The 26588-nt window shown below is 44.8% G+C and overlaps 1 protein-coding gene and 1 pseudogene across 6 annotated transcripts in view; one reads left to right on the forward strand and one right to left on the reverse strand.

The window, feature by feature from the left end:
* The window catches only part of CEP112 (centrosomal protein 112), a 408382-nt gene that overhangs the window by 373629 nt on the left and 8165 nt on the right, over positions 1 to 26588 (forward strand). The window lies entirely within an intron of this gene.
* LOC123392292 lies at positions 2840 to 4008 on the reverse strand (annotated as a pseudogene).

The raw sequence follows: 26588 nt of genomic DNA on the forward strand, positions 1-26588 counted from the left end.
TTAATAACCACAGTTTATTTACAAAATTCAGACTAATTCTTTTGTTCCCATGCCAACAAAATACATTTGTTCCCAGACAGCTGGTATGATGCATCATTCTAAAATTTGTGTTGTTATGAGGGACAGAACCACATTTAATTTTGGCCACATCTTATTCTCAATGAGCGTTTATTTGAATACTTGTCTCTATTTTCTGAAAAACACTTGAAGCACAGTGTCAGGGACATGAGTATTTTCGTTAACATATACATCGCCTCAAAATTTTCCTTATAAATCAGTTCTCGTAGAATTCTAGCAGATTTTCAGGGCAAAGCAAGTCAACACTTGTACACAAAACCTCTACTACAGACTGTGCCCGATGATCACAATGCTGTTGTTAGAGGAGAACTTAAGGCAGCTCTTCTGGGATGAATGTGCTCTGCATTTCATCTTGGCTTTCTTGAGATTCCCTTTGTTTTTAACTTCACTGGGCTGGTTGTGGGAGAGGGGGAGATGAGGTGTGTTTTTAATCCTGTGTAAATCCAAGTGTCAGCAAAGAACCCACTGCATCATTGCAAGTGTTTTTCCATAAAGCATTCTCTACATTGTTGGAGTGGCTCTTTGTCCGTGCAGCGAACTCTGGGGGACGGTGGGGACAGGGGTGAGAGTCACAAACGGACTGCACGGACGGGGCTCTGATCTCGAGCTGCTGCCTTCAAAGCCTTGCTGTGTCTCCCTGGGCCTGGGTCTCATCTTGCACTCCCGTAATGAAGTAATGTCATAATACATTCTTACTTCTTGTGGTTTGATTTTTTTTTTTTTTTAAGGTACTTTTGGCTGGAATTTTAGTGGGTTTTTTTTTAATTGTTTTTTCTTTAATTCCAAAAATGATTTACTCCAAATCAGTCGATTGTGGAGACATTTAAAACCCAAGAATAAAAGCTCAAAACCAACTTTTCTTCTATGCCACCTTTTTAAATTGGGGGACAAGGAGCATGATGACAGGCATTAACCTGGGTAATGGAATACAGTCTCCCAGGAAGAGAGAAAGGAGCATATATTCCTGAGCAGTGTCCTCTCAAGGCTGAGTTTTCTGGCAGCTGCTAAGCCCTGATTTCATGGAACTGAGCGAACAGCTGGAAAGAGGAAGTCAAAGAAGAGAGAAACACAGAGATGGTAAAAGAGCGTGAGCGTGAGTCAGCACGGTGGCAGGGAGAAACATTTGATGACTACTTTCTGTGCCTGTCACGCTCAGAAAACTTACCACATATTCTGAGCTAACATTTACTTAGAAATTCCTGTTCTGCTCTCGTCCAGCCAGAAAAGATCTCCTTCCTGTTGAAAGGGGCTATTTTGAGGTAGAAGCGATTGAAATTGTTTATTGTCAAATAAATGACAGAGCCCAGGTATTTTAGAGGCCTCAGATGTGTATCAGTTTAAACGAGAAATAAGGAAAGAAAGGTGATATTTTTACACAAAGGAAAAATCAGAAATTTAAAAGGCCCTTTGAACATACTTTACATGAAGGTAACCTTTTGGATTTCTATACAGAATTCGAGGACAGTTCCAACTGAAAAAAATTTTGTCATAAAATGTTCAAGTGCAAAGAATGACTTCTTGAATCACATGGAGAAATTAGAACTAGTGAAGAATAGAGTGTCATTGGCATAATTAAAATTGTATGAAACATGACACCTGTTTTGAAGCAGACAGCCTAATAAGCGTATAGAGTTGATGTGGAAATCTTGTCCGCTGGGAGCTTCTGTTATCATAATAAAGGAAATCATCATTTAAAGATCCATTTTTGGTTTTGTATGTGAGATTTACACTCAGGTTTACTGAGAAGTGGCAAGAAGTAGGAGTAGAAAGCCCTCTGATAGGAGATTTTTCCAATTTTAATTAAGGAGTAGGGGAGGGTTTGGCCTATGTTAGCCAGGACAGACTTAGGTGGGGGGCTCTTCCTGGCTCAGATGGGTAGCAAGGCATGGTAGAGAAGAAAGGGCCCAGACGTCATGCTTACGTATACTTGGTTCTTTCAGCAGCAGCAGAAAGGATCTGACAGGCAGCGCCTCAGGCCTGGCCCCCCACTATAGAACCAGAACAACAATTTATCTTGTTTTTCTGCCCTTCTGCTTTAAGATGTTTTTTGCATGAATGCCCATGCAGAAAGAATGGGGAAAAATTGGAAACCTCGACCAAATGATTCCACATGCTTCATTTGGCTCAGAAGATTTTGAGGTTTTGCCTGAGTTGGTAAACAGAGGAAGGTAACTGAGAGGGTAAATCAGAACGTGCCATGGTAACTAAATGACAACCCAGGGTGAACTCTCTAAACTCCTAAGTGGTACATTCAACATTTCAATTCAATACAACAAAGACCTCCTGAGTACTTACTCTATATCAGGTCCTTTATTGGCCTTGATAGACATCAACGAGCAAAGAAAAATCCTTGCTCTTGTGAGGCTTACATTTTAGTGATAGATTCTTCATAGCCTTTTGCATTTCTATATAAATTTTAGACTCGACTTGTCAATTTCTAATGTCTCCCAGTCCATGAACATAGTATATTCCTCTGCTTTATTTAAGCATTCTGTAATTTTTTTATTGTTTTATGTAAAGACATCTTACACATCTTATGTTAAATTTATTCCTATTTATTTTACATATTATGATGCTGTCTGAAATGGTATTACTTTTAAAGTTTTATTTTCTCACCATTGGTTCCTGGCATATAGAAATAAAGCTGACTTTTGTGTAGTTTCCCTTTATCATTTTAAGAAAGTTTCTTTCTACTCATACAAAGATTTTTTTTTTCACTTTAAAATTTAAATAGGTACTTCTTTATTTTTTTTTTTTTTTTTTTCCTTTAGCAAGGGCTTTATTTGTCAGAAGGGCATTATGCTTGACCTCCAAATTTGGCTGACAATTTACTGATGAGATTCATAACCTTTGGGTTGCCCTGATATTTTGACATATTCGCTGGGTTCTGGGCCACATCCTGGAAGGCCACCATAACTTCTGGATCCTGCATGGCTGCAAGAACTTCCGGATCACTAAGAAGTTCATTGAGCCCAGACATTCCTGCCATTCCAGGCATCCCCCCTGCCATTCCAGGCATTCCTCTAGGAAAATTACCAGGCATTCCCCCAGGAAAGCCACCTGCGAAAGAGCCATACTGAGCTCCTGATTGTGTCTGGCTTCTTCCTCCCTCTGGGCTCTCTCGTGTTCTTCCCAAGCCTTCTTAACCCTTCCTATTCTTTCTTTGATCTCTCGCTCTTCACGTTTTCGCTCGTATTTTCTCCGATATTCAGCAATTTTCTGGGCCCTCGGTTGAACTTCTTTCAGCTTCGCACTAGCATCTTCATCATAATCCAGCTTGCAAGCAAGGGCAAGATCATGTGCTGCTTCTTCCCAATGGCCCAGAAGTCTATGTGCTTTCCCGCGCCACTTATAAGGCTGAGCTGAATCAGGGTTTATTTCAATAGCTCTGTCACAGTCTCGAATGGCAGCATTTGGCTTCTGTAATTTGATGAAGACACTAGCTCTCTTGGCATACAGAATGGCCAAGCGAGGATTTAGTTTGATGGCATCTGTGAACAAGTCAATGGCTTTCTGTAGTTCACCATCATTTAGGGCATCAATGGCAGCCACTTTTTTATCATTTGCCTGATCCATCATTTCCTCGGTTATCTCTGCATTTTCATCTCCCATTTCTTGAGGGGCATCGGTATCTGGTTCAATCACACCTTCATTGTCAATTTCTAGATCACTCTCCTCACTTGATGGTTCATCTGTCTTTATGTTTTCCTCCACCTTCTTACTATCTGGTTTTTCTTCCTTGATACTGTCTTCTGATTTAGTTTTATGAGTGGCAGGTGGTATTTTACCCCCCCATGCTCTCCACCCACTCCCGCAGAAAACGCATTTCCTCGGTGTGCAGAACGCTCGGATCCTGCTTACACATTTTCACGAAAGCCCGAAGCTCGCTCACTTTGCGGGGGTCCATGGTCCAGAGGCAGTGGCAGGTGGCAGGCGCATCTGGGGTTGCGACCCAATTCCAGGTGCGGGTACTAGCTCAGCGTGATCATGTAGAAAGGGGCCTAAATAGGTACTTCTTAAATGACCTTTTCTCCATTCTTTGAGGTAGTCATATGAATTTTGCCCTTCATTCTGCTTATGCAGTGAACTTCATAGATTAGTTTTCTAATATTGAATCATCGGTGTTGAGTTTCTAGAATAAGCCCTTTTTGATCATGATGACTTACCCCTTTCTATCTTTTGCTGGATTTTGTTTGCCAATATTTTGTTTAGGATTTTCACATCTGTGAAAATCTATGAATGAGATTAGCCTTTACTTTTCTTTTATTATAATGTTCTTACTAGATTTTGGTATCAAAGTTTGCTGTCCTCATAAAACAAATTGGAATGTCCTTTCTTTATCTGTTTCCTGAAAGAGTTTGTCTAAAACTGAAATTATTTCATCTTTAAAATGGTAGATGAAGCCATTGGGACTTAGAGTTTTCTTTGTTGGAACATTTTCAGTTATCATATATATACTTTCTTTAGTGGTTATAGTATCAGATTTTCTTTTTTTTTTTTAAGGTTTTATTTATTTATTAGAGAGAGTAAGAGAGTGCATGAGAGGGGAGAAGGTCAGAGGAAGAAGCAGACTCCCCACAGAGCTGGGAGCCCAATGTGGGACTCAATCCCATGATTCTGGAATCATGACCTGAGCCAAAGGCAGTGTCTAACCAACTGAGCCACCCAGGCACCCAGATTTTCTATATTCTATTTTAATGTCTGCCTGACTCTCTGTCCTCTTTTTGAGACTATAATTTTATGTATGTTAGACCTTCTAACTTTGTTCCCTATTTCTGTATTTATTCTGAGTATTTTTTTAATCCAACTTCTAGTTTCTTTCCTTAACTGTGTTTAATCTGCTGTTAAACCCATTCTTAATTTTGAGAATCCATTCTTAATTTTGGTTATTGTATTTTCCAGAGCTAGAATTTCTACTTAGTTTATTTTTAGTTTTCTGTCCTGTGCTGAAGTTTCACAACTGTTTTTTCTTATTTTGTTGAACATATTTATCTCAGTTCTTTTAAAGTCAAAGTCTGATCATCATTATGTGGAATTCACATGGAATTTTTTTTATTGCCCTTGTTTCTCTTGGCTTTGGGTCATATTGTCTTGCTTTCTTGTGAGCCTGACTATTTTTGATTGAATGCCAGATATTTTATAGAGAACTTCATAGAAATAATTTGAGGCCTACCTAGAATGATGAGGATTTCCTCCAGAGAGAATTTACATTTGCTTCTCAGTAGGCAGGTGGCGGCGCTTGCTGTCCTGAATAACCTTAATCCATTTTCAGGGATTGAGATGATTTGAAGCTAGTTTTAGAGAGGGCTGGTCTATTTCCAATTCACTCCTTCTCATAGGGTGTGAAATCCACCCAAAGCATGAGATTTTACCAGGCGCTCCTGTTTAGTGAGACCTGGGCTGCAGCTTGTGTCTCTGGGGCTTTTTTTTTGTGAAGCTGTTAAAAGATCTGTTCAGCTTCTGAGCCTCTTACCAACCATTCTAGAGTTGGCAAAGGCACTACATAAAAATGTCCCAAATGCCAGATGTACAAGCTCTCTTAATATCTATCATTTCCAAGATCTTGGTCCTGCGATTCTTCCCTTCCTTGTTAGTTCCCTAATACTCTGAACCAGACTTTGAAGAGAATCATGTAAAGTGTCCATTACTAGAAGTGGAAATCCAGGATTTGCATTTCTGTGAGTTTCTTCATCACACTCATTGCTAATTTGTTCTATCAGTTTGTTTTATTAATTGGACCTGAAGAAATTAATTTTCTTACATATTCTGTATCTTAGTGGTGTGATAAGTTTGCAGATCCTTTCAGTTGCTTCTCCTATAATTTTATACTCAATATTTTAATTATTTGAGAATATTATTTTTCATTTCTTCTTTATGGTTTCTAAGTTTGCCTAGGAAGGTCTTCCCTACCCTAAGATTATAAACTATATCTTCTTTGTAAATGTAGATAAAGTTACTAATCACTGACTTCAAAATAAGGGGGTAGGCCTAATCTAAACCCATGACCACTTAAGGGCAGAGAACTTTCTCCGGCTGGAGATGTGACATCAGCCCTTACAGCTGCAAGGACCTGAATTAGGCCCCAAACCTGAGCTCAGAAACAAATGCTCCCCCAGAGCTTCCAGATGAGAGTCTAGGCTAGCCAACACCGTGATTTTGGCCTTGTGATACCAGAACAGAAGAAGCAGCTGGGCCTCTTCAGACTTATGACCTGATAAAATTGGGAGATAAGGGATTTGCATTCTTTCAAGCTGCTAAATTTATGGTAATTTGTTAGAACAACAGTAGAAAGCTAATGCCGGGATCGTACCTTATGTTTTTATATTTTATTTCCAAATAGATAGCCAGTTATTGATAGCCTTTACTGACGGAGATATCCTTCCCCCGCTTATTTGAAATGCTACCTTGGTCGAGAATCAGATTTTCCATATATGCACAAATCTGCCTGGGCCTTTGTATTCTTTCCTAGTCATCCATCCACTCGTCATTTTTATGGTGTTTAAGAACATGAAGTCTGGGGGGCGCCTGGGTGGCTCAGTGGGTTAAGCCTCTGACTTCAGCTCGGGTCATGATCTCAGGGTCCTGGGATCAAGCCCCGCATGGGGCTCTCTCTGCTCAGCGGGGAGCCTGCTTCCTCCTCTCTCTCTCTGCCTGCCTCTCTGCCTACTTGTGATCTCTGTCTGTTAAATAAATAAATAAAATCTTTAAAAAAAGATAAGAAAAGAAAAGAAAAGAACATGAAGTCTGGAACCACAGTGCCCAGATTCAAATCCAACCCTGCGACTTCGACGTACTTGCCCTGGGACTTCAAGCAACTTACCTTGCTTTTTTTTTTTTTTTTTTTTTTTTTGTCTTGAAAATGGGTTAATAATAGTACCACCTTGTAAAATCAATGTGAGAATCATCCATTATTATCGGTTATTACAAGTAACATCTTTAGAAAAGCACCAGTAGGTAGTACCTTTGAGCTCTAGGGAAAGATTCCCCTCGCAATCTCTTTTTGGTATTGCCTGAGTCATTCTTAAGCATTTACACTTTCATGTGAATCTCAGAATAATCTTGCCAACCGCTGTTTTGTAAAATCTCAGATTGGTTGGTTGGAACTGCACTGAGGTTATGAGTTACTCTGGGCAGAGTGAATGTCTTTGTGATATTGAGTTCACCTCTTCAGAAATGTCACATCTCTTCACATTCCATTCTGTCTTTTGTGTCTTTCAGTACACTTGGAATGTATCTTTTTACGGATGTTCATCTCTTATTAAATTTATTCCCAGGTATATTAGGGCATTGTCCCCCCTTGGTGGGTTTTCCCCATATAGTCTCTAAAAAGTCATGACTTATGTTGAGGAAAGTGCTTCATATGTTTGGTTTGTCTCTATCCAGCCAACCAGAACTCTTCTCAACCTTAATTCTATTGAATCTTCCAGTGATTTCTTTAAGAAAACTTACGTACGTTTTCAGTTAATTTCTTACATTGATCTAAGGAGACAATTACATTGTTCCTTAACAGATAATGCTGTGTCTTCCTTTCCATCTTTCATCTGTATTTGATTTTGTTATTGCCCCAGGGGAGGCCTCAAGTTCAGTGTCGAGGAGCAGCCCTGTCAGAATGCATCCCTGTCTTTTACGTGTTTTTAACGAGAATGCTTCTTGCATTCTGCAAGTGTTTTGGTTTCTGAGGGTTTCTGTGATACTCTGTGGGGTTGAGACATACCACCTTCATTATGATTAGTTATGTCCATGTTTTGTCTTACCACCAGGCTCCTTTAAGAGCCAAGTATATATTAGAGTATATATTAGTATATATTAGAGTATCAGTATATATTAGAGTAGGAATACACACACACACACACACTGGTGTGTATATATATACATCTACCTAGATCATGTTTCTGTGCACGTGTGTGTGTAAGAGACATCTGCCTCCTAGTCAGCTTCAGCACAGAGAAAACAGAGTTTATCTCCAGTTGTACAGGGAACCCTCAGCAATTAGACCGATACACAGAGAGCCTTAGAGCCCTCCTGCTGACCTGTGCCGCCATCCGCCACCAGTGACTTCTCAGCCCACTCTTATTACACCAATGGGGTCTCTGACACACCACGCAAGACCCTCATCTCTAAGGTGTAGAATCCCCCTAATGGGGTCAGAGGGTACGTCTCCCCTTACTGCATATACACGCTCCCTCCCAACTCCCCCTTCTGGATACCTTCAGGGGCTGTCAGGGGCAGGTTTCTGTGAAGTCACTCTGTGGTCTGACCTTCAGATTCCCGGCTCATTGACTACTGTTTTCCTATTTGCCACCTGCTTACAGTATTTCCCTTTGCAACCAGCTGCATTCTATTTGTTTTCCTCCTCCCCCCGCAGCCAAACAACCTCAAAGGACATCTGAGAAACGCGTTTCCTTTTAGAAACAGTAGTAGACATGTCTTTCTAGATGTTAATATATCTTATCTAATATTTTCTTTACTTCTTCATAATAGTAAGTTATTCTTTCAAGGACAGTAACATGAGTTAACTCCCCAGTCATTTACATGGGGCTTAATCTGGGTACCTGCCCCTCAACCACAGCATCCCCCCAGCGCTTGGCACAGAGTTGGTATGCAGCCGCTTGATCTGTGAATATCTGAATAACACATTCCATACGTTTTTGGACTGAGCTGCCTGACTCTCTGATTTATGATTTTGAAGTAGTGTCAACCTAGTTTTCATTAATCCTTAAAACTGCTAAATTCTGGCTTATGCCTATGTTGACCTTTTTAATGAAGTTTGCATATGTAAAAATTATGTTAGTTCACTGCTGCCCGTCCTACTCCTTTGTGAGCTGTGACATTTAGGAGCAGCTAAGTCTGGGCAAAAGCAAGATGAGGGGGAAGCCTGAAGTTTGCATCATGTGTTGTAAAGTTGGCACTTTTTGGTATTTGGTTTTTAAAAAGGTGACAGACAATGATGAAAGGGTCTGCATTTGTGTGTACAAAGATGTTACCAGGAAATAGAAAGTTTCCTGAGAATTTAAATTATGAGTTTTTAAAATTCCAGCTGAGCTGTAACAGTACACAGCATCAGGACCCAAATAGTGAGTTGACTTGCTTATTAGGCGAACCTAGATGTGGGATATGTGGTGCTGTATCAGGGTATATTAAGAGCATATTTTAAAAATGATAGAACACAAGAGTTTCAGACCCTCTTCTAAGCATCAATAAACCTCAAAGAAGAGATGCCTCACTGATGGGAGAAACAGGCTTTTTAAATAAGAGATGAAGCCTATTCATTCAGCAAATATTTATTGAGCACCTACTATGGGCCAGGCACCATCAGCCTGGAATGTATGATGAGTGAGAGGAGCTTTCCTGGAAGAAGCTCTTGGAAGAGATCTCTTCTCATGGAAGAGATTCTTGAAGTTAACCTGTATTGCCCTGTTGACCCAGCGTATTCTCGATTTTTCTGCCCCTTTTTAGACCTCCCTCACAATCTCTTCTAATGACTTCTGGTCTTTGATGGTTGCCCTTTTTGTAGGTAACCTCTGCTTTCTGGTTTTTCTGACTTCTCAGCGCTATACATTCTGTCTTCCTTGGGGAGATCATCTATCCCCAGGGGCTCCAGCACTCATTTATTACAGTGATTTCCGAATTTCTAGTTGTAGGTGCACCTCTTTGTCAAACTCAAGTCCTGCATATCTATCCATGTGGGGACACAGGCACCTTAGTCTGGCATATCAGACCCTTGGGTCTAAAGCCAGCGTCTTTAGAATAAAAACTCCTTGCTGCTAAGTCTCGGTTTTATAGTCGATCTAACAGCTGGGGCTCAGTCATTTTCAGGAGGGACGAAAACTGAATCATTAGTCATAGGCAGTACAAATAGAGTTTGTCTTAATACAGAGCAGTCAAGCTAGTGGTATGATTTCAGTGAAGACAGGGAAGGGCCAGCTGCCCCTTTCCCCAAAATGTTTCCTCTCCTGACTTGATGAAAACTGAAATTATGGGGCCACAATTTCAAGTAGCAGAGACCAGATTTTATTTTTCAATTAGAGACATACTAGGGCAAGATATCCCTCAAAACAGTCACCCATCACCACTCTTACCAAAAGACATTTGGCAAGGAGAAAGTGGTGAGAAAATGTGAAAATATTGGGCACCAGAACAGGATGGGGGAGGAGGACAAGATTCTGTGTGTGGACAGAGGGCTAGTTTCGCATGGTGTTGGCCCAGGAGTCAGGCAGAGCCTGTCTGGTGATGGGGTAGTGAGGGGCGCCCTTGCTGGGCTGAGCGCCGGCTGTTGTATGCATGTGTTGAATCACTGTATTGTACTCTGGGTGCTAATACTGCCCTGTATGTTAACTAACTGGAATTGAAATAAAAACTTAACAAAAAAAAAAGAAGAAGAAGAAGAAGAAAAGAAAAAGAGCCTTTGCAAACCTGTTTTGGCCTAAAGGATGGTATGAACTCTTTCTGTGAATCCGTAGTGCTGCACTGAGAGAAGACAGACTACTCAAATTTTAGCAAAATGAGAGGAAAGAGGTGCCTGGGGGGCTCCGTTGGTTATGTGTCTGCCTTCAGCTCAGGTCACGATCCCAGCATCCTGGGATCGAGCCCTACATGGGGCTCTCAGCTCAGCAGGGAGTTTGCTTCTCTCTCTGCCCCTGCTCTCTCTCTCTCTCATAAATAAATAAAATCTTTTTAAAAAGAGGGGGGTAGCTGGGAGAGAAAGGGAAACCCTTCTTCCCCACCTGGGACAGGGGGGACACGGGCTTAACTCTGCGTTGCTGTGAGCGAGCACTGTGATGCCAGTCCAGCTTCTGTAATCCCAGGAACGTTGCTCCCCAAAAGCCACCTGCAGTCAGCTGGTTTTAGAACTTTCTCTGTCCCCATGGTTAAGAGTGATGTAGACCTTTAGGCCTTAACCACACGGGATTTTCCAGGTTGGGGGTCAGATTTAGGAAAACGAAACGACTAAAACTCAAGTCACTGGGGTAATAAGGTCTCTTTGTGTTGAAATGGGGTGACTGACCTAAGGATGGGGTGCTGGGCTTCGGGCCCCACCCTGAAGGGCGGGGTGGCTGCTGTGCCAAGACTTCCGGGTGGTGGCAGATGCTGGACTGACTGACCACCAGGCCGGACAGATTCTTCGATGTCTGCATTGTTGTGTGTTTCGTTCTTTGTGGTTGTCGCAGAAGTGAAGTTTACTCTCGGTGTACAAATAAGACAAGCTGGCCTTCGTGCTTTCCACTTTTGTCTGCCCGAATGTATGAAATACGAAATACACTTGTTCCTGGAATTAATTCTTACCCTAATTCCCATTGCTAAGTGCGAGTCTCTCTTGGACTCCTTTCAATGGGCCTTGTGTTTTTGCATAAAAGTCAGAATGTTTTTAAAATGCGTATCTGTGATATAATAAATTATAGAGGTATTAAGAGAAAAGAATATAGGATTCTAGAGTTTTGGGGTTTGTTTGGGATTTTTTTGTTGGTTTTGTCTGGTTGGCTTTTTTTTTTTTCTTTCTAGTACATCAGAGTGGGACCACAGTTTAAGTCAATCCTATAATGGATGCCAACTCGGAAAATATGCTTTTATTGCCTTACCCCATTGCCCTGAAGTTGTGATTACTCTCCGTAAGTCCTTGGGCTTCTACATTTGGTTCCCTGGACATTTTCCCAAGCTTGTTCAACCATTAGCCTTCTGGACTTCTGGGTTTAAGTACTGTCAGATCAGATTTAAATCATGTGTTGAGGCTTGGTGGGTCCATCATTGTCCTCAATTTAGGAAGCATTATAGAGGTCACGACATTGCTACAAAGAAGGTGGCACTAATCCCTCACTTTATAAAAGGGAACGCTGTGGTATGCGTTACAGCAAACGCACCAGCCCCACCAGCACCAGGACCCGAGAGCCAGCAATGCAGTCATTTCTTCGGCTCTCGCTGTGTACTTCCAGGGATGGGTAGTACAAAACCAGATGTCAGGTCTTTTTCAAATACTCCTCTCTGACTTAGCATTAAATTTCCCTGAGACCAGATGCCAGTGTTTAAATAATATCCTGGAAGATCCAAAGAGAAGGAATTACTCATCGTTTTTCATTCATATAAAATCTGAAATAAAGGGGGAGAACAGTACAAAGAAACCAGAGTACCTTGACTACGTCTTGCCAGACTCTCGTAATGTGGAAAGAATATTGCCTTGCTTCGGAAAGCTCAGAGGTGAAGTGTCCTTTCTCTTTAATTACCGATCGAGCCTCCCATTACTGGTTATTAGTGCTTCTTAGTGAAGACAAAAGCAATTTCTCTCGGAGGCAGTTTGGTTCTGTTTTCAGGAGATTGGGCGGCACTGGCTTTAAAGCAACTTTGCCCTTAATCACGTCTACTTATTTTATCGACTTCGACCTTGTTCTCTGAAATTATTGCTTTGAGGGTCTGCATCAATCAGGATCCACAGCAAATAACTGAACCCCTTGTCTCTGAATAGTTATTCTCCATGCTGCTCCCCAGGTGGGACCCACAGCCTGACGGAGCACAGGTGCCCTCAGGGCTTGAATTACAGCAAGGCCAGTCATGGGCAGATCGTCAGCAGTATTGGCTGCTGGGCGTGTGGGTCTCTCGTGAGCTAGAAGCCATGTGGAAAAGGCCCACCACCCAGTGTACAACAGAGGCCAGCCAAAGGTTTGCCACCAATGGAGAAGGTCCACTGAGGTTAAATAGCATGAATGTGTAGTTGACCCTATCAAAATAGTGTGTGTGTGTGTGTGTGTGTGTGTGTGTGTGTGTGTATTATTGTTGCTGACTTTCTGCAGCAGCAAAAGAGAGCTTCTGGCTGGGGAAAGCAGGTGGTGGGCATTTCCCAGAGCTGGGCTTTGGCCCGGAGAACCCAGTAACATCAGATGTTAGTGTGGAAAGTCTAGCTTAAGTCAGCCAGAGAGCCCACACAGGAACTAACTCACTGATTGGGAAAGTAGAGAGGCTTTGGGTAAGCAGAGTTGGAGCACAGGTAACGGTGTGGGGGGTGGGCAGGGGCAAGGTAGTTGGAGGTGCAGAAGGTGGTGTGGGTCTTGGGGCAGAGGTCCAGAGCCCAAGGATCCAGGCCGGTGAGTGTGGTGACTTTTAAATAGTGGCCCTCCTCACGCCATTGTTGCTGCTGATGGGTTGGGTCAGCTCGTTGGTGCCAAGTCAAGAGTCTTGTCAGAGAATCTCAGCCCCTGTCAAGTAATCCACTAAAAATAGCTGGTCGAAACTCACACGGGTTGAAACAGTAAGAACGCTTTGTTTCCTATAACTGAGAAGTAGTATTGGCTTCAAAGGAGGCTTAATCCAATTACTCGAATTATGTGACCAAAAGCCAATTCTCTCTCCATTTTTAGCTCTGTGTCCGCATTGCTGGCTCCATTGTCTGCAGGCCGTCCCCCTCGTGGTTGCAAGGTAGCTGCTAGCACTTCCCCGGCCTTTGTTTCCAGGTTCAAATCCACAGGAGAGAGAAAGTTCCCTTTCCACCAAAGCAGTCTTGGGCCTGGTTTCATTGGCCGCACGCTCTAATTCTAGCAGCGGCCTGGGGCAGAGAAGGCAGAGGGGAAAGGCCATTCATGCAAACCAATGGGGTTAATGAAGCAAACCACCATTGCCTGGGGCCTAGGGCCACTGGGTCCTGAGTCCGCTAAAGAGAGAGAACTCCACTGTCTCCGGCCGCTGGGCCTTAGTGGCTAATGTGCCTCCTGTCCTGACCTGCTTCGTCTCAGCAGCTCCTAGGGCTGGGCTTGCAAGTGAAAAGGCGCTGTGACTCAAGCAGAATGTGGCTGAAAATGATCTAGAATGCAGAAATGGTCATCATTCAAAGTGAGGTGTAGTCCCGGGACTCAAGCAGAATGTGGCTGACAATGATCTAGAATGCAGAAATGGTCATCATTCAAAGTGAGGTGTAGTCCCGGGGTGCCTGAGGGGCTCGGTCGGTGAGGCATCTGACTCTTGATTTCAGCTCAGGTCATGATCTCAGGGTGCTGAGATCGAGCCCTGCACTGGGCTCCAAGCTGAGTGTGGAGTCTGCTTAGGTTTCTCTCTCTCCTTCTGCCCCTCCCACCCCTGCTTGCACTCTCTCTCTCTCTCAAAAAAAAAAAAAAAAGTGAAGTGGTATTATGGGCTGGATGTTGATGTCTCCCCCAAATTCGTAGGAAGGCCGCCAGATCCTGAATCCTGACACAGTTGGCTCCCTGGCCTTGGACTTCTCAGCCTCCAGAAGCGAGAGAGGTAGATGCCTGTGTGGGGGCCACGCAGGTTGTGGAGTTGTGTTACAGCAGCCCAGCTGACCTAAGACCAGCGAGAACCAAGAGGCCAAAGGTGTGGAGATAGCCCTTCCGGGAGGACATCCCTAACCGTGTCGGCAGGATTGAGAGGAAGCCTATGCCTGCTGTTGCCTTGGCCTCTGCCTCCTCCATCAGTCACGCCTGATAGCATCTCATCACCGAGTCGTGTGATTTCTCCCTCCTCTTCAGTTCTGTTCGTCCTGTCCACCCTCCTGGCTGTCATCTCGGAATCCCCGTCACCCCGAGTTTGGAGGAAATGGCCTCTTCCTAGCTGGTGTCCCTGCTTCTCATCTCTAACTACTCTTCCTTAAATACCACTGCTGTGGGGTTTTCTCCTGATTGAAGAGATTCCTCTGCCCGATTCCGAGGGCTCTTGTGGTCAGATGACTTCTCCAGGCTCGTGTCCCGGCCCCCAGCCCCGCAGGCCGGCCTCCGCTCAGCAAGCCCTCGGCCTCCGCGCCAGTCATGCTCACGGGGCGTTTTTCTTTACCCGGAATCTCCTTTTGCCAAATGTCTGCTCAGCCAGCTGCTGTTTGCCTTGGGGAGTACAGCTGAACACCCACCCACCTGCTCCCCTCTGACCTGCCCAGGCTGTCTCAGGCCACAGAAATCTCTTTTTCCAAGTTTCTGCGATGCTCCATTTCCCCATAGCTGAATGTGTAATGTTTGTGGGCTACTCTGGTTTCCCAACAAAACTGGAAACTCCTTGGAGATAGAGTCTGATTCTTCCTCTGTGTTCCTGGCTGGGCATGGGCCGGTACTGGGAAGGACGAGGAGTTCGGCACTCATCAGGAAAGCCGAAGAGGTGAGCACAGGCACAGAGTGTCTGGGGGGTAGTTCTGAGCACTTCAGTTCAGAGCCAGGCTTCCCGGAGGCAGTGGCTCTGGTCCTAGTCATTCCCACCAGACCACCCAAAAGGCCCTGCATCCCATCGGCATAGAATTGTTTAAATGAAGATGTGAAGGTTTTCCCAGAAATTCTCAGACAGTAGTTTAAAGGCCCCTGTGCCCAAGCCTAGCCACCCTTTAATTCTCCTAATCCTCATATCGCCAAACTGGCCGCCCGCCTTTCTCCCAGGCTGCTTCTGGTCACGGCACGCGGCCCAGCAACACAGTTGAGCTACCCACACTTCCGAAAGTGCTCATCCCATCAAACATGTGCTCTGCCTTACGGGACATTTAAAGTATATAGTAACCTAATTTTGCAGTCAACAACCCTAATTTTTCCAAGATCATTGAACATGACAATGGTTCACTTTGCCAGGGACTTGGGCCCACCTGTTTAAAATCTCCTTTAAAAAAGAAAAAGAGGGATGCTGGGTGGCTCAGTCAGTTAAGCGGCTGCCTTCGGCTCAGGTCATGATCCCAGCATCCTGGGATCAAGTCCCACATCAGGCCTCTTGCTCTGCAGCGAGCCTGCTTCTCTCTCTGCCTCTGCCGCCGTTCTGTCTGCCTGTGCTCGCGCTCTCTCTCTCTCTGACAAATAAATAAATAAAACCTTTTTAAAAAAAAAGAAAGAAAGAAAAAAAAAAGAAAATGAAATAAAATCTTCTTAAGGCGGGGTGCCTGAGTGGCTCAGCGGGTTAAGGCCTCTGCCTTCGGCTCAGGTCATGATCCCAGGGTCCTGGAATCGAGCCCCACATCGGGCTCTCTGCTCAGTGGGGAGCCTGTTCCTCCTCTCTCTCTCTCTGCCTGCCTCTCTGCCTACTTGTGATCTCTGTCAAGTAAATAAAATCTTTTTTTTTTTAATCTTCTTAAGGCCAGGAGGAAGCAAGATTAATTTTCTCAAAGAAAATCTATCACAAAAAGATTATCTTGAGGCTGTAAAAAAAAAAAAAAAGTTAGCGTGATGCAACATAAATGGTATCCTTGTCCCCCAAGTCTCAGACTTTCTGCTGCCACCATTGGTTTTAAATATATGTACAAGATAAAGAGGGGAGTAAAATGATTACAGAGTTCTGAGCAACCCACTTGGGCACTCGAGCCACACAGAAAGATCTGACAGCATCCTCTAATAGCTTGGAAATAAATAGCAAAAACAAAACCCCTAGAATTCAATCTGAATTAGAAAAGCCATTCTTCCTGTTTGTTTTCACATATAAATGAGGTGGTTGAAATGTTCGCTATAATATATTTTACCTTGAGGGCCAGTAAGCATGAAGAATAACACTAGTCATAATATCAGCACTTAATGTTTAGGAAATTTTTTTCTATTTTTAAATAGTGATTTTTGTCTGTCCTTGAAGTAAAGAAGAAAGCTGTCCCAATGAGGATCTCTCAGCCAGCAATGCTTGTCGAGAGCTTTTCCCTTTGTGTCTTGACTTCTCCACCATGAATTCTTTTCAGACATCATCAGAATATGCTTCTAGATTTCAGTACATTTTTAATATTAAAGAAATGTCTTCAACTGAAAGAACAAAATCTTCCTGCTCTTTACTTGACCTTTGTTGGTTTGATGTGTTTTAGAAAAGATCTGGGCAACAGTTTTATAAAGAATGCACCGAGACATTCCTGGAAAAGCACACTAGTGCAAATAATAATGAAAAAAAGATTAGAAGAGGAAGCCTCTTGCTCAGTCTAACGGACTGCTAATCTCCCCACAGTTTCTTGGGGTTGTGTTGGTTTTATTGAAGACAGGAACAATGTACCCAAGTTTTTTAAAAGATACTTTAATGTAACTATTTCCAACAGAAATTTTACTGTTGCATATGTCTCAGTAGACCAGGCCAACTTAATATTCCTACCAGTGTGTCTGATTTGTGAAAACAGAAACCCCGTCTGTCTCGCACTAAATGTGAGCTGCTCTTGGGCCATTTCTCCATCGGACCTAGAGCAGGTGTAGAGCCCAGAAGTATGCGGTCAAGTGTGTTTTGCTTCGTGCAAACTCCAGCCTGCATAAGAGGCTGGTAGAAATGCCTGTATGTTGGTAAAAAAAAACAATCCTTATATAATGTTTTCAAGCTTCAGCTCAATAATGAGGTAATCTTATTTTCTTTTTCAATAACATTGACCTCCAGTTAAAACATAGAACCTATGCTCAGGGGACCCACAGACTAAGAGGAGAAAGCAGTGAATAAATAATTACCCTGTGACAATGAAGTAAAACAGAGGCCCTGGGTAAGGAAGACCTAGATACAGGTCCTAAGGCACCTGCTAACTAGCTGAGTGGCTGTGACGAAGATACAGCCGCTCAGCTGTTTCTTCATATGTAAATAGTCCTGCAGGTACCCCCTGGAATTAGAAGGGAGAGTTGATAAACTAAAATATATGCGGAAGGATGCTCGTGGCGCGTAACACAGAGAAAACAGTCATTGTCAGCCGCCGCTGGTGATGACCGCCCGCTGTTAGATGCGGCAGGCCTGCAGGTGTACTAGGAGGGAGTGGTCGGCCTGCCTGGACAACTAAGGAAAGGTGTCCCAGCGAGAGGGTCTGTGTGAGAACAGTGAGGAGCGCTCCAGCTGGTCAGGGGGAGAAGAGAGAACAGAATGATATGTGCAAAGGCACGAGGCACAAAAGGGCGTGGGATTTTGGGGGTGGGGTGGAGTGCACGGTCCCCCCTGGAGGACAGCCTTAGGAAACAAGATCAGCCGAGAAGGCTCTTAGAGGACCGGTGCCAACAAGGTTGGCCTTGGTCTATAGATTAAAAGAAAAAGTCACTGAAGAGCTCTCGTGATGGGGGGTAGGCCGCGTGGTCAGATCTGCATCTTTAAGAAATGGGCAACAAGCAGTTGAAGGAGAGAAACAACAACGAGGAGCCGCCTCTACCTGCCTCCTTCGCCCCCTGCCCACTGCACGACCCCCATCCACACCCGACCCCTTGGCTGACCTGAAGCTCGCCACACGCACTCACCTGCGTGCCTCCCGCTTTCCCTCTCCTCCGTCCAGAAAGTTCCTCCTCATTCCACGAAGTCCCAGCCAGGTCTCATCCCCTCTCTAAAGACTCCCACTAGCCCACGGAGAAGCGATCAGTCTCTCCGATTCCCTTCCTTGGCCCATGATGCTTCAGTTATGTCTTTATGTAGCTCCTTTTGACATGTCCGATGTCAAACGTGCAAGCTTCCAGAGAACAAAACCCGTTCTCCACTCCACACAGAGCTGCACGGAGTAATCACCCGGAAACGCTGGCCAGATCCAGATCCCGACCGTCGTCATTCAGAACGCCTGAATGGGGTCTTTGGATAACTGCACGTTCCCTAACTTTTAATTGAATGAAAATTCCTTTTATCTCTGCTGTGTAAAGGTGAACAACGCATGAATGTAGTCAGTGACTGTTTACAATGGTGTTTTGAAATTGTCTGCTCTGAGGTTGGGGGGTCTCTGTTCCCATTCGTTGGGAGGTAAGGGGATTCATGCACAAAATCCTCATTAGTGTTAATTGGAACTGCCTAAGTAAATCCCGGGGCACCAGTGGGACAATGACCGCCTTTGTATTTCTATTTTGTGTTTTGTATAGAATGCTCTATCTGGCAAGACATGCCTTCTCAGACATAAGGAGATAATTGGTACTTTGAGGGAGAGATTTAACTTATTTATAATTGTCAAGAGTTTAAATATGCAGAAAAGAAAGAGCAGTCATAGCTTGCCTCTTTTGAACAATGCCCTCAAAGCAGGTCAGAAGTCTCAGACGAGGTCAGGTGTTCGGAGTGACATTTAAGGGAAGGACAGATGCGGATACTCCTACTGTAATCCTCGCTTTAAAATGGGAAGCAACGTATTTATCAACAAACTACTTCCATCCTAACCCATTCATATAGCGTCGCTGTTCACCCACGTGTCTCGGGCCTGCCAGGCGGTCTAGATGTCTGGCCACCTGGGGGACAGGTGATGCCCGTGGACCCTGGCCTCCCCGCGGCCGCCCCTGCCTGTGAAACCCAAAGCCGTGCTCCCCACCCTGCTGCCTCTCAGCCCACCTCTCCTGCCATTCCTGATGTGTCTCTGGTTCTGCTTCTCCTGCGCCCTGCGCGGGGAAGCCCCTCGTGGGTGACCCTCTGCTGCTGGGGGGTTCTTAGCCTCTCCTTCCCCTCCAGAACGCCCTTCCTTTCCCGAGGCTTCACGTGCTCTTCCAGCCCAGGCTCTCAGGCCTCCAATCTCGGCCTTTCTCGTCAGCTCCACGGCGGCCTCCCCTCGCCAGCATCTCCCAGCCCCTACACTAAGTAAATGCCAACCCGAAGCGTGTCTCCTCCCCCACCCACGCGCAGACAGGCTCGCTCCACCCATTACCCTGTCTCTCCAGGGACACGGCTCGTCTGGGTACGTGGCTGAGGCCTGGATTCTCATTCAACTCACCTCTCACTCTTGTTTCTTGCGAGCCAGCTCAGGGTCAGCATCTGTGATCGGACCTTCCCACCGCCTTGCCTTTGAACCTGCGCGCTCACTCTCCTAGATCACTCCAGCCACTCCCGCTGTCCCTGAGGCTCAGGCTGTTCCTCTCCTGACTTCTCTCTGCAATATTTCCAGATGAATCCTCCTCATCCCCCACCACCTCCCAGGGCCCTCACCGTGAGTGGGCACAGTGCGGGTTTAGATGTCTGGTGTCAGCGCCAACTCTAGCAGTAAGTCACTGTGGTCCTATTTCTTCGTCTGTGAAATGGGTGATACTATCTGTCTCCAAGTGTTCTGGAAGGACTGAATGGCATCTTGACCACAGGTGGAAGGTGATGCACCCGTTCCTCTGTACGGTGCCCGCCATAGCAGGTGTCAGGGTTGATTTCTCTTTATTTTCTGTTACATTCAACCAAAACTTGGAGCGATGGCTTCTCCTGCCCTCCATAATTTCGGGGACTCGACTACCAGTTCAACCATAGCTCTGTTCGTCATTAACTCATAAGAACAATGTTCGCTGAGCGTTTACCATATGCCAAGTATTTCAACCTTACTTCAGGGCATGAAGAGTAAATATCAAATAGACTCCGAAACCCTGACCAGCCATACCAAGTATCAGTGTCGCTCCGTACGTCTTCATGGGTCTTCTATTTAAGAAAGTCAGTTAAAAGTCTCAGGAGCCTTTCTCTTCCCCGCCTTGGGTGTGATTTTGGTCCTCTGTGGATGGACCCTACCTTTGCACGAAGTCTGGCCCCACGCAGAAAGGGCTGACCCACTCTCTCCGAGAGGAGAACAGTGAAAACCACCCCGTCCCTCCCCAAAGTGTTCTCTTCAAACCCTTTCAGAGGTGGATCTTCCAAAGTAAAATGGACATGCTGCGACCCTTTAACTCCCGTAAACTCGACCCTCCCGGTGTCCACGTTTTCCAAGACATACCTCCCCAGGCTCCCCATGCCGCCTTTCTCAGTCTCTGCTTCCAGCGATGGTATTGTTCAGAAGACAAGCATTTAGAAACCAAAATAATATATTGCAGTGAGAAAGGAACCCGCATTTAATTTCAGGAGAAATGCACACCCATACACACACACACTAGGAAGCAGGGGTCATCTAATGTGGCGACCCTATAGGCAGTCTGGTGGTTGAGGAAGCAGGGGAGGAACAGAACAGGGATGAAGCCAGCTCCCCTCCCTCAGGGCAAATCTCAGCAGCCCTGCGGGCCCCAGGGTTTGCCTCCGATGTTCTCAGCCCTGAAGCCGGCCTGCTTATCCGCAGCCTCGGCGCTGATTACAAACCACAGGACCGTCATGGTCTTCACAGACAGAATCTACTCTTGGTATTACGGGAAAGGTTTTGTGATTTGTTTAATCTAGACATTCTGAAGCTCCTGTGGTCTGAAGACAAGACGGACCTAGCACAGGGCGCTGTGAAGTTTGAGTCATTCATTCACTCAGCAAATGTTTGTTGAGCTGCGACCAGGTGCCACGCCCCGAGATAAATGCTGTCGGCCGCAGTCGGAGGGACAGCAGGACAAGCGTGCGGCCCACTTTGTGGTTCTCAGTCGAGTGCAGGGGCTTAAGCTTAACCTGTGGAGTCTCTGTCAGAACCCTCAGCTCTTCCATTGTCATGTAAAAGCAGCCACCGATAATAGGTAAGCCAATGAGCATTCCTGTGTTCCAATAAAGCTTTATTTACAAAAATAGGTGGTGGGCCAGCCCTGGCCTGTAGGCCACAGTTTGCTGACCCTTTGTCAAACAGACACAACACGTAGATGCAAGTTAATATTTTCCCTTTTCTCTCTTGTTTCAATCACGACCATTTGAGTTGCAGGTGACAGAAAATGCAACCCAAACTGAGAAATCTAAAGGACAGGGCGAACTTCGGGGTCAGCTGGACAAAGGACCCAGTTTCTCTCTTCAGTTCTCAGGGCTTTTTCCTTGGGATTGTCTCCCCTCTCAGTCCAGCTTTCACTCGTGGTAGCAAGATGGCCAGCGAACTCCAGAATGACATCCCCTGGGTGAAGTCTAGTGGGTGAGAGGGTTGGTCCCCTGTCCCTCTCTCGGTGACTCTGGTTACCTCAACTTGGCTCATGGACCCAGGCACCAGATGATCCCAGCACAAGGGGAATGTGATATGATGACTGGCTAGGCCTTATCACATACTCTCTGCATGCGACTGTGTGAAGGGAGGGGTGTATTCCAGGACCCAGAAGCCTCTCGAATGAGTGCTTAGAGGGTGAAACAAATATCCACCACACATTATCTTGTGAAATTCGAAATGAGTACCTCTAAAGGCCACATTTGTTTCTAGGAGCTCTAAAATAGGGTTTCGGATTTTTCTCCGACATCAGGAGGGAAGGCGTACCGCTTATGGGCACATGTCCTCCAAAATTTTAATATTCATGCTTGTTTATTTCCTGCCACGACCTCAGTCTTCTTATGTATTTAGGTCTTTGCTTCGTGGGCAGAGTTGGGTAGTTTATTGGTCATTTTCTGGCCTCTGATTATCATACCTGATTCCCGTCTTTTCTATATGTGTTGATTCTTATGAATAGACTTATGAGACCTGGCTTTCTTTTTGCGGTCAGGAATCTCTTCGACTACCTGCAGCTGAATTTAGAGCATCCAAAGCTAACTGAAGTGCGTGGCTCAGACCACTGCCTTCACCCTCAGGCCAACGCTTTCTCCAAAGTACCAGAAAACTGTTCCTTCCTCCTAAAACCACAACCCTTTCCAGAAACTAGTTCATGCTCTCTCCTCCCACTAGAGAGGCTGAGGATGGCGGCTTCCTTAATCAGCCACCCCCTTTCCTGGGAGGCTTGGGGTCCCAATGTACACGGAACGAGGGAGCCCTATGAGCCTCTGCCTCGGTCTAAGGGGACCCCCATTGGCATAAAGAACCATAAGATAAAACCATATAGAAGAAAGAGGGGAAAATGAAATATTTTGAAGATTGTTGAGAAAATTATGGTTCCTTCTACACTTTCACTTTGTATTTGAGAATCAAAGTGCACCAGCTCAGCCGCAGAGCACCTTCCTTAGAATGGATCTCTCTTGGCAGTTGCTGTGGCAACGCATAATACCTTAACCCCAATAAAAATGAGATTTCTTAGAAGGCAGAGCATTTTTTCTCAGCGGCACTGGAACATTTTTTTGGCATCATCTTTTACTACAATGTCTTTCATTCTTATTCTTTAAACCACATTGGAATTCAGTATCAAACCAATGAGTTTCCTATACTCACACCCCTAAAAGCCCATGCAAAAACTTTATGGTGCACAAAGGCCCTCTGCGGAGAAACATCCCCCGCGTTTCTGTTCTCCTTCTATCAGATCCCCCCAGTAACCTTCCTCTCTGTGTCCCCCACCTCTTACCTGCCTGTCACCACCCTTCAGAAGCCCAGCGTCCTTTTGATGTCCTCCACTTACTCCAAACCCCCCACTGTAGTGCCTACCCGTATTCAGCCGCTCTCGGAATATACGCTTCAAATTTACCTCTTGTTCTTTCCCTCCTCTCTGACCCCCTGCAACTTACTCAACAATCCAACTCAGTTTGCTTTACGACATTCAGCTAAGCCAGGTGTTAGGACACAGCTCTGAATACACGAATTCACAATGAGAAGAAGAAGCATCTGATAATTCCCCCCAACGCTCCCGTATATAACTAAATGATAGAAATCCAGGCAGGATGGAGAGGGAGTTCTAAGCTGAGATCCTTTCCTTCAGGGATTCCCCACCTGTGAACCAGAGCTATTGACAAGGCTCTGAGAAAACTCACATATACGCCAATCACGGTCAGTACCCAGGATAAATAACACAAGTCAGAAACAGGTACTACTGCTTTCCAAAGATATGTTGATGATTTTAATTATAAAATCCAAATTCAATTAAAATCAATCCCGAACTCCTAGAAGCTTTTGTCATAATGTACTTTCTCAACCCGTAAATACTAATGTGAAAAGAGACTTAAATGGAGCCCTTAAGGGCTAAGTTCATTGCGAATATATGCAAATAATTGGCTATGAGGATTTCTAGCATTGCAAATAATCAGAAATCAAAAAGTATAGTAGTAGAGGCTTGGTTAAATAAAATATATATATATATGTGTAATTCATAATATACGTAGATATTATGTAATGAAATATATATGGATAGTCTCCATTATATGATGTAATGATAACTAACATTTATTGAACATTTATTTACTAAGTGCCACTCTTGTAAAACTTCTATATATATTAAATTACCTAAATCTCATGGCAGCCTCAAGAATTTATAACTCCCATTTTCCTGATAGATAAACTGAGGCACCGAGAAGTTAACCTTTCCAAGGCATGCAGTTAGGGACCCAACTCAGATTCAGCTCTGACATTCCCGCTCCAGAGTCTGGGTTCTTATTGTATTAGGGAGGTATTAAGACTGTATTTAAAAAAAGAAAGAGAAAAGTTAAATGGGGGCACCTGGGTGGCTCAGTCGGTTGAGTGTCTGCGCTCTGCTCAGATCATGATCCCGGGGTCCTGGGATCGAGCCCCACTTAGGGCTCCCTGCTCTGCTCCTCCCCCTTGCTCATGCACTTGCTCACTCTCCCTGTCTCTCTCCAATGAATAAATTTTAAAATCTTGAAAAAAAAATAGAGAAAAGCAAAATGTATTCAGAGTCAAAAGCAGGATGGACATCCACATGTGATTTGGAAACAGAACAGAACCCCAGAGTGATGCCAGTACGGGGTCCCGAGCCCATCAGCAGGCAGAGGCAGCTGGGAGAGAAGTCCCAGGAGTAACTGCAGACAAGACTGCTGAGAGGGCTCCTTGCCAGCTAAATGACAAGAGAGTGGGTCACAGCTTGAAAGAGAGGGCTGGTGTGGCCCCCATTCTCCAAAGGAAACTGAGGAAGACTATTGCATGGGACAGGAAGTAGGCAGAAGAAAAGGAAAAAGGGCCTATTGTGAAGAAAATCACCCAAGCACCTGGTGAACGGACAGAAAGAAGCCAACGAACCTGGTATCTGGAAGTGACAGGACCGTCCCGTGATGGAGGATGGGAGGTGGATAGAGGCCAGATTGTGGGGGACCTTGTTGGTCTCACTAAAGGATTTTACTTTGATTGTAAGTTTTTTTTTAAGATTTTTATTTATTCATTTGAATGAGGAGGGCAGAGGGAGAGGGAGAAGCAGGCTCCCTGCTGATCCAGGAGCCTGATGTGGGGCTCGATCCCAGGAACTAGAGAGCATGACTTGAACCAAAGGCAGACGCGCCACCATCTGAGCCACCCAGGTGTCCCTGATTTCAAATGTTAAGAAAATTTGAATCCAAAATCAAAACCAACATACCCGGTATTGCCGTGGGTCGGGTGTAAGATGAAGGCATTCCAGACTGGGATGGTCCTGGGGCGACGCAGAAAAGTGGGGCAGTCGCTTAGAGATGCCATCAGTAGAAGTCTGACTCAGTTCCTTCTTTCCTCTGCTGAGCCCCAAAATTCTCAGTTGGATTTTGTAAAGTCGTATCAGGCACAGTCATTTTCCCAAAATGCTTCACTCTTAACTCAGAAAACAATTCACAAATGACTGTGCAGGGACATGTGACATGGGAATCCCAGTGGGCACCAGTGGCCTCCCCTCTCCTCACCTCTTCAGAAGTGAATGCCATCTTGGCTCGTGGAAGCTTACAATAAAATACCCCGTGGCTGAGACACCGTCCCTAAGCTGCAGGCTTCCATCTTACTTGTTGTTTTGTTATACCACAGGAGGGGGACATGTTTCACATGGTTTTGACATGTCAACATGACTAGTTGAGAATGTTTTTTAATAAAAACACCACAAAATGTGCTTTCATTCTCCTCCTGTATTTTCAGTGCAATTGTAAGGTTTTCCAGGTTCGCTTTTTTCAACCATCACTTTGGGTTTTTGGTCTCCAGAGATCCCATTGGCTCGAATTAACTGCCAATTCTGTATGGTCAGTAGACTCTGGTTCATCCAAATTTGGCCGATCTCCCGGGCTTTAAGTTTTACTTGAGTGTAACACTGAACTCCGGTTATGGATGTTCTCTGTCTTCATGGTCCTTTTTAAAAATTAAGGGAAATACTGTCAGCGCTGTGCTTTTGAGGGAAAGGCGGACGATCTGTTGCCATGGCGCGGGGCACAGCTGTCTTTGGTCACGTGGGTGCTGTGTTATACCTACACTCTTCCCCCTCTGCGCCCAGGGGTCTTACTACATTACAGGAATGTCATGTCATCGTCATGACATCCTACGATTCCTAATTTTCCTTTGCTAAAGGAAAGAAGGTTGAAGGAAAGGGAGACGGGGAGGCTGATGTCTATTTGGCATGAGGTGGTTGAGGAACGTGGAAGAGAAGATAATCACACCCAGCGATTTTAGAGGACAGGGGGAGTGCTGAGGCAGGGTGAAAAAGAGCCAAAACTTTAGTCCTGAAAATGCCCTTCCAGGATTACTCAAGTGAGCATGGTCTTTGAATGCTTCTGCATTTAAAAAACTAATACCGCCCTCACTAGTATAATTGGACAGTGTATGCTAATGAAAATTTGAATATTCAAACCTAATAATAAGATAGATTTATATATAAGAACTTTCGTTTCCCGTAGTTAAAGGAATTGTACGTCCATCAAACCCTTTGCTCCAATCAGCTTGGCTTCCTCTGGCTCCTTGATCTGTTGTAAGGCCACATTCAGACCACAAGGGAAATGTGGGAAGGCAGGAAGATGAAGGGAGATTGGCGTGTTTGGCAGTTCATAGACTGATTAGTCTATAGATAAGTATTATCACCCCCTCAATATTCCCCCTCAAACACATCCCGGGTCAAAGGTGGGGATAGAAAAATAGTAGCAGGAGTCCAAAGTGATATGAAGGAATATAAGCTAATCATTTCCTTCCTCTTTCTCGTTTTGCCATGTGACGAACTTAG

Source organism: Mustela putorius, unplaced genomic scaffold (genome assembly GCF_011764305.1).
Source record: "Mustela putorius furo isolate JIRA1106 unplaced genomic scaffold, ASM1176430v1.1 tig00000487_pilon_pilon_pilon, whole genome shotgun sequence".
Lineage (NCBI taxonomy): Eukaryota > Metazoa > Chordata > Mammalia > Carnivora > Mustelidae > Mustela > Mustela putorius.